Source organism: Paroedura picta, chromosome 5 (genome assembly GCF_049243985.1).
Source record: "Paroedura picta isolate Pp20150507F chromosome 5, Ppicta_v3.0, whole genome shotgun sequence".
In the NCBI taxonomy this organism is placed as follows: domain Eukaryota; kingdom Metazoa; phylum Chordata; class Lepidosauria; order Squamata; family Gekkonidae; genus Paroedura; species Paroedura picta.
In genome coordinates this window covers 122,481,258-122,489,407 of record NC_135373.1, presented here as the reverse complement: position 1 = coordinate 122,489,407, position 8,150 = coordinate 122,481,258, and positions in this window count along the sequence as shown.

Here is an 8,150-nt window from a genome sequence, read left to right as displayed (position 1 = left end):
GGAGGTGGAAGCTCCTGCCTCCAGTGGAACTTCGCTGGCCTCCCAGGTGTCACGGGACTCTTAAATTTGTTCCGCTGCTTCGGACTCACACGGCTATCCGCTTGAATCTAGAATTATGTTTGTCCGTCTGGAACAGTAGAAAAGAACAAGCATCCAGGAGCACCTGAAAGACTACCTGGTGGCAAGGTAGGAGCTTTCATGAGCCACTGTTCACCTCTTGAGACTGAATTCCAGTCCAGGGCTGATTCTGCACTTACTTTGTTTATTCCATTGTGGATCCTGCTGAATCCAGGATTCGAACTCAGGTCTTCCTCTATCTCCCTCCCCCCCCCAACCATTGAAACAGAAAATATTCTGCACATGATTATGGAAGCTCAAAAGGGGAGGGGGAGACAAGTGCAGCAGGAGCCTCTTTCTTTCTTTTCTTGAAGGGGGGGCATTGGAGACAGCACAGGAGGTAGGTGGGGGGGAACCAAGAGGCAAATCTCTGCTGAGAGAATTAGGGCTTCTGGAGCTTCTGCTGAGAGAAATTAGGGCTTCCCTTTTAAGGAAAGCCTTGCAACCTGGGAACGAGGAAGCCGTTGAACTGACGCTCTGGCCAGTTAGGGCTTTTCAACAACGTTGGAGGCTCAAGGCAGTAAGTTAGTTCGGGAAAAGCAGAGAGCTGCACTTTATGCCGATTTTTCAAATATCGAGGGTTATACCCATTCCAGGATATTGTGGGGGAAAGGTAGGGTCACTCTGGCTCAGTCCTGCTTGTTGCAGAGGGAAAATTTAAATCGCCCCAAATCAAAATGGAAATCGCATTCAGTGTAGACGGCAGGGACTGAAACGACCTGGGATTGGAATAAAAGCTCCATGCAGATTTCAGCCCTGAAAGACTAACGAAAATTTGTGTGGGGGTGAAGCTTCCATGAGGCACTGCTCACTTCTTCAGATATCATTATTTTTTATTACATTTCCAGAATGCCCCCCCCCCCCATATGGCTCAGAGCAGTGTACAAGATAGTTTAACAGTAAAGTAAACACTAGCACAATAACATCCAGATTAACAGTATACAACAAAATAAAAACAGACGTAACAGATTAGCAACCTTAAGCCTCAGCAGCCTCCAGATGTGCACTGCCCAGAAGTCTCCTGACTAGGTGTCACCCAGTGGGGGTGTTTTGTAGGGGAGGGCTGCAGATGTTATTAAGTCATTGGCCACAACCAAAAGCTCGGTGGAGGAGCTCTGTCTTGCAGGCCCTGTGGAACTGTGCCAGCTCCGACAGGGCCTGGATCTCCTCTGGGAGCTCATCCCACCAAGCAGGAACCAGGACTGAAAATGTCCTGGCTCAGGTGGAGGCCAAACGTACCTCCTTGGGGCCAGGGACCACCAGCCAGTTAGAATTTGCATAGAGTGCTCTTCAGGGGACATAGTTAGAGAGGCGGACCCTGAGGTATGCTGGGCCCAGACTGCAGATGGCCTTGAAGGTAAGTCCCAAAACCTGAAACCTTGGCTGAACTTACACAGAGCTTTTATTCCAATCCCAGGTCGAATCAGTCCCTGCCGTCTACACTGAACGCGATTTCCATTTTGATTTGCGCCGATTTAAATTTTTCACCTGCAACAACCATGATTGATCCGGAGTGACCCTACCTTTCCCCTGCGATGTCCTGGAGTGGATATAACCCTCAATATTTGAAAAAAGCTGCATGAGTAAGCATGCTGTTGGCTGCTTTCCCAGAAATAACTTGATGCCGGGCCTCCAACGCTATAGAAAAGCCCTGATTGGCCAGGGCATCAGTTCCTGGTTCCCAGTTTGCAAAGCTTCCCTTAAAGGGGAAGGCTTAACTTCTCTCGGCAGAAGAGAAGTTCCCTAATCATGTGCAGAACACTTTTCTGTTTCAATGGGGAGAGGGAGGATAGAGGAAGACCTGAGTTCAAATAGATCTGAATTCAGCAGGATCCACAATGGAATAAACAACCTAAATGCAGATTCAACCCTGGACTCTGCCTCTTTTCTAGGTCTACAGAAGAGCGACATCTTTGCATTCAGGCACAAACATTGCACCGTGAGCCATTATCTTGACTCCTACACGTATCAGGAATGGCTTTCAAGCACCGCTTGAGCCAATATCGGACACACGAAAGCCGCGCAGGAGGGTGGAGAGGGGAGCAAGTGAAGGGAGTAAAAAAAAATGCAATTAAATCCACTCAAGATGAGAGCTCTCCTGATGGTGTGACTGGCATTTCAAGATTAACAAGATGGCAATAAAGAAAACGAAAGAACAAAGTTGCCAACTAATAAATTTTTTTTACTGGGTTTATAGAGAAACAGGTCCTACTCGACATGCGTTTTGTACATGGGCGAGCAAACACAGTGGTTGTGGGAATTGGAATGTGTGCGATTGTGCTGGCACAGCAGGAGGAGCCACCTTGGCAGAGCGGAGATGCAGACCTACACCCTAACCCAGAGGTCTCCAACGTGCTGCCTCTGGGCATTTTGGCACCCCAACACCTCTGTTGTGAGGGAAGGGCAGAATACAAATCAAAAATTAAAATGAAATCAAATTAAATTTTACAACGCTCCGTTGGGTGTTTTTGGGAAGTGGGTGGGGCTAGGTAGGGAGATTGGCTTGACTGTTGCTTTGGCAGCCACTGCCTTCACAACACTGGGTTACAGACATTAAGCTGAGGCGGCCATTTTGCGGCTGGCTCCGTCTCCTGGGGAAGCCATTTTGCGGCAGCTGTTCTGCTGCTTGTGCCTACTGTGCTGTGTCAGGTGTGCCTGCAGGCTCCAAATGTTTGGGGCCCCCTTCTCTAACAGTTCAATCACATCGATTTTCTGGCATCGTAGAGTGCCATGGTTTGATCCCCACACAAAAACGTTCATCTAAGGGGCGGTGAGGTGCGGTCACAGCATGTAACACAAAAGCCGCTGTTTGAATAAACTGGGTTGGTCTTTCTGCGGTCTCTGAACTCTTGTTTTGGTTGACGGTTGTAGACGATGCTATCTCCGCAATGTTCCTCTGCAAGGTTGGTAACTCCAGGACCCCACCATGGCCTCAACCATATGCCTGGTGGAAGAGCTCCATCCTACAGGCCCTGCGGAAAGCCAACAACTCTGACAGGTCCTATAGCTCTTCTGGGAGCTCATTCCATTAAATAGCCCTGGCCCTGGTTGAGGCCAGACGAATGCCCCAGGGACAGCCCGCAAATTCCTATCCACAGAGCGAAGATCCCTTTGGGGGGCATAAGCAGATAAGTGGTCCCACAGATACATAGGGCAAAAGTGCGTATAGCCTTATTGACAGCATCAGTCACCGTGAACAACGGCTGGACCAAGAGAGGTGGTTTATAAATCAAATTATAAATATATATTAATAAATATTTATTTTTGACGCTTTAGATGCTTTGGGCTGATCCTGCGTTGAGCAAGGGGTGGGACTAGATGGCCTGTATGGCCCCTTCCAACTCTATGATTCTATGATTTTCTAACTCTTATAAATGAATATACATATATATAATGGGGGGGGCAGGTAGTCGTGGAACCTGGGACCGAAGGAGGGTGTGTTGCATGGGATGATCGGGATACTGAGGGGAAGGGGAGAAGGTGGGAAAAGGGCTGGCAGGCCCAAGGAGGTTGGAGGGGGATCAGGGGTGGGAATGACGCGCCGGTAGGGCACCGATGGCGCATTCAGGGATGGCCCACTGGTAGCGCCCGCTGCATTCCTGTATGCAACGGGCTTTCGTCCTAGTATTTATGTGTGTGTGTTTGTGTATGTATATGTATATGTTCTTATATATATGAATTTGTGTCCTGCACCTTCACCTGAAGGTCCCAGGGCAGGTCAGAAACACAGAATAAAATGATCCAAACTACATTAATTAATTAATTATTTTTATACAGCCCTCCCTTGCGGCTCAGGGCAGTTCACAGAAAACTTTACAATGTATCCCCCCCCCCCCCCGACCAGCCCTGCTTCCTGGGAGGACAACCCACAGAGGGAATTAGAGACCAAAGATCTGGAGGGAGGCGTCTGATTCATCATTAGTAAGAATGATGGGGGAGGAGGATCAAAATCAAAACAAACCCGGGACATTCATGACCAGAAAACAGGACCTCCAGTAAATACCGGCAGATAATCCCTTGTTTTAGATTTTTTGACACGCTTTTCCAAGCCCTTCCCCTCTGCTCCAGTTACAGCTTTTTCCAGTGGCCCACCCTGAGCGAGCCTATTCAGCGGGAACTGTTCATTTCCCACCTGCCCCTCCCAAAGCAGTTGTGGAAAGATAACTTGCTTTGAGGCATACAAAAGTTTCCCATAATGACAGTTTCAACCATGACGATGGGGATTCTTCGTGCCGGTGACTGCATTTTCACCTTCAAATCCCGAAGGTCGGGAGAAGGTCATGTTTTCGGCTCACACATACGCGATAAGTTGACTTAAAGTCGTAACACAAACAAAGCTTTTTAAAATACAGACGCCTGAAATGGGACTAGTTTAAAAAAAAAAAATCAAGGCCAGGCTCCAGTGTCTAAATAAAGGGAAGGTAAAGGAAGCAGCGTAGCAAAAAGCTTTTGAAGACACATTTCCAACTCTGTATCTCTGTTTGTGTGTTTAAGAGAAAAGATCTTATTTAAAACCAAAACCTCGCTCAAAAAACAAACCTTACTTTTATACACATTATCGGGAGCTGCTTTAAAGTTATAGCGTTTTGGCTTTCTTCAGTCTATATCAGGCTCTTTGCACCAGGGATTTGTGAAACCCTGGGGTTTTTTGATAGTCCTGGAAGGGTTTCACAAATGTGTGGGATTTAATTAATTTTGGAACCAATTATTGAGTGATATTTATTTATTCATTTTAAGATTTATATCCTGCCTCTCCCAGTAGTGGGTTCCGGCTCGAGGCGGCTCACAATAAAACAGTGAAACATTAAAACACACCAATGGTCACGCAGTTGCCAGGCACATTAAAATAAAACACATCAAACCCTCCCCCCCCAAATAAAACACAATAAAACAAGATGGTGGAAAAATAGAAACATACAAACATCCCCCAACTCCATCACTCCAGCCATATTTGTATATCATAGTTGTCATAGGATCTGGTTGCGATCTTCTATAGCTGCATAAATGGACCAGGCAGAACCCCAAGACTCCGGGCATCCTCTCCCCAGCCTCAACCAAACACCTGGCTGTCATGCTGACCTCCCGATGGCCAATGATGGCCTTGGAGGGTATGGGAAAGGGAAGGGGCCCAGGTGGGTGCGTCTACAGACATGGTTCCCCACCATATTCTGCATGATCGCATCACTTCTGGGGTTTCTCAAAGGATGAAAAGGTTTCAGGGTTTTCTTACTGGTAAAAAAGTTGAGAAAGGCTGGTCTAAGCTGTTATTTAGAGTTGCCAGTCTTTGGTTGGGCCTGGTGATCTCCAAGAACTACAATCAGGGTGGCCAAACTCCAGGTCAGATCTGTCCAGCTTCTGCTTGAAGACGGCCAGTGAGGGGGAGCTCCCCACCTCCTGAGGCAGGCCTTTCCACTGCTGAACTAGACTCCTAGAATCCTAGAGTGGGAAGGGGCCATCCAGGCCATCTAGTCCCACCCCCTGCTCATTGCAGGATCAGCCTCAAGCATCCAGGAGAAGGATCTCTCCAGCTGCTGCTAGAAGACCCCCAATGAGGGGGAGCTCCCCACCTTCTCTATGAACATCCCCCCCCCCTTCCTGGACTCTGTTCTTCTATCTGCTTATTTCACGACACTGGAAAACTCAGAAACAGAGTAAGAAAAAAAACAACGTCCTGTTTTCCCTTGAGAAGAAAGTGAAGAATTCTGTGTTGAGATTTTCCACATTCAAACACTCTTCTTTATTTACGCTAATGATGAAAAGCAGGGTCCCTTTAATGCGCCAAGGCAGAGTTTTAATTCTAATACTAATAATTACATGATTTCTGTGTATATTTTAAAGCTGGGGAATTGGGGATCTATAGATGCCTTTCCTGTCCCCTTGAAAAGATTTTCAATATTTTTTGACCCACTTTATCTCCTCAAACGCTTTGGACAGCTTTGGGGATCCCCCTCCAATGCATTTCTCGCATGGCAGTGGCTGATACGGTCACACCGTATCCATCTTTGATATGATTTAGTATCGAGAATTAAAAACCGGGTAATTTTCCGGACAGCCAATAGTCTTGAAGTTGAACTGGGAAACGGGGGCTGTTGAATCACCTTTTGCTTCCCCCGCGAGTTGGGAGGCGAAAAGAATTTCCAAAATCAAAGGATCGTTTCCACACACACCCTTGGCTTGGCTTCTGAATCCAGACCCAGATTTCATGCCAAGCAGAGGCTGAATCCAGAATATTGGTTAATCCCCCTCCCCCAGAGACATTAGAAGAGTTGAAGAAGAGTTGGTTCTTATATGCTGCTTTTCTCTCCCTGAAGGAGTCTCAGAGCAGCTTACATTCGCCTTCCCTTTCTTCTCCCCACAACAGACACCCTGTGAGGTGGGTGAGGCTGAGAGAGCCCTGATATTACTGAAGACGAAGAAGAAGAAGAAGAGTTGGTTCTTATATGCCGCTTTTCTCTACCTGAAGGAGTCTCAAAGCAGCTTACAGTCACCTTCCCTTTCCTCTCCCCACAACAGACACCCTGTGAGGGAGGGGAGGCTGAGAGAGCCCTTATATTACAGAAGAAGAAGAAGAAGAAGAAGAAGAAGAAGAAGAAGAAGAAGAAGAAGAAGAAGAAGAGTTGGTTCTTCTATGCTGCTTTTCTCTAATATATATTCCATGATAAAATCAGAATCCAGTAGCACCTTTAAGACCAACGAATATTTATTCAAGGCGTGAGCTTTCGAGTGCAAGCACTCTTCCTCAGACTAAGAAGTGACCATCATAACAGTAGGAATATATAAGCAAAAGTTAATCTTGTTACAAACTGTGTCACAGCAACTGTACACAGCCACATGATAACTCTCTGCCAAACCAGCCAAACAAACCCCTTCAAATGGCCTTGAGGGGTTTGATTGGCAGAGAGGGGTTTGGCAGAGAGTTATCACGTGGCTGTGTTTAGATGCTGTGACACAGGCAGAGGAAGGACTTCAATGGGGTATAATGCCAGGGGACTTCTGCATAGTGAAAAAAAATTGTATTATGGCAGCAAAATGGTGTAACGCTAAAAAATAACATGCCTCCGGCCATTCCTCACCTTCTGGCTCTCTGCTGCCTTCTTCTGCTTCTTAGCACTCTGCAAGCCTGCTTGAAATGGCAGAAGAGAGCAATGTGCTTTACATGCGTCTTTCTTCTGCCTGTCAATCAAGCCAGGCAGCCAATCACCTTTCTCCATATTTTAAAGGGCCCATGATGGCATCTAATTTTTTTTAAAGTAAAACTTCTCCACTGAAACCCCTATGCATCTAATCATAAACGCACAGTGGTTTTTTATAATCCCACCCCTTATGGAATCACAAGCCTTGTATCTTTTAAAAATTAATCTCGTTCCTGATTTTTTTGGGGGTAGGGGGGACTTTGGAGATGCATGTTTGTGTCTAAACTGGGGGCAGGATTTTTTTTTGCTGCACGATTTAACGCCTATTCGTTGCACCAGGCAGTTTGCTTAAAAAAAAACAAAACCCTGTCTCCTGGAGAAGGGAGGGTGAGGCGGGTGTGAAGTCAGCAACTGGAGGTGGAGATAACGCTACTTGGGCTCCACACATTTCCTTGGTGTGTGGCTTGCTGGTTGTTCTCTAGCTTGCACTTTTTAGTTGGGGGAATCTATTTTATGCAGTTCCTCAACTAGCACTTTAAAATGGAGGATGTAGCTATTGCTTGGACGCTGGATGCTGGCAACGTCATGCAAAACACCAAAAATATGGCGTCTGCATAAGGTGAGCATTTCACTATATTTATCGGGTGCGGAATGGCCCTCAGAGTCCACCTTCTTTAGTGGACCATTTATCTAGGTGGACTGATCTCATCAAGATTCTACATGCCTCACCATCTTCAGATTGTTCCAAATCACCACAATCCTTTATTTGAATTTGAGACCAGTACAATAAAATCTGCGAGATCAGAATACGAGGTCAAATGTCGAATGCCCTTAAAACTAAGAATCATAAAATTATAAAATTTATATAAAATTGGTCAACTTATGACTATTATAAAAAAT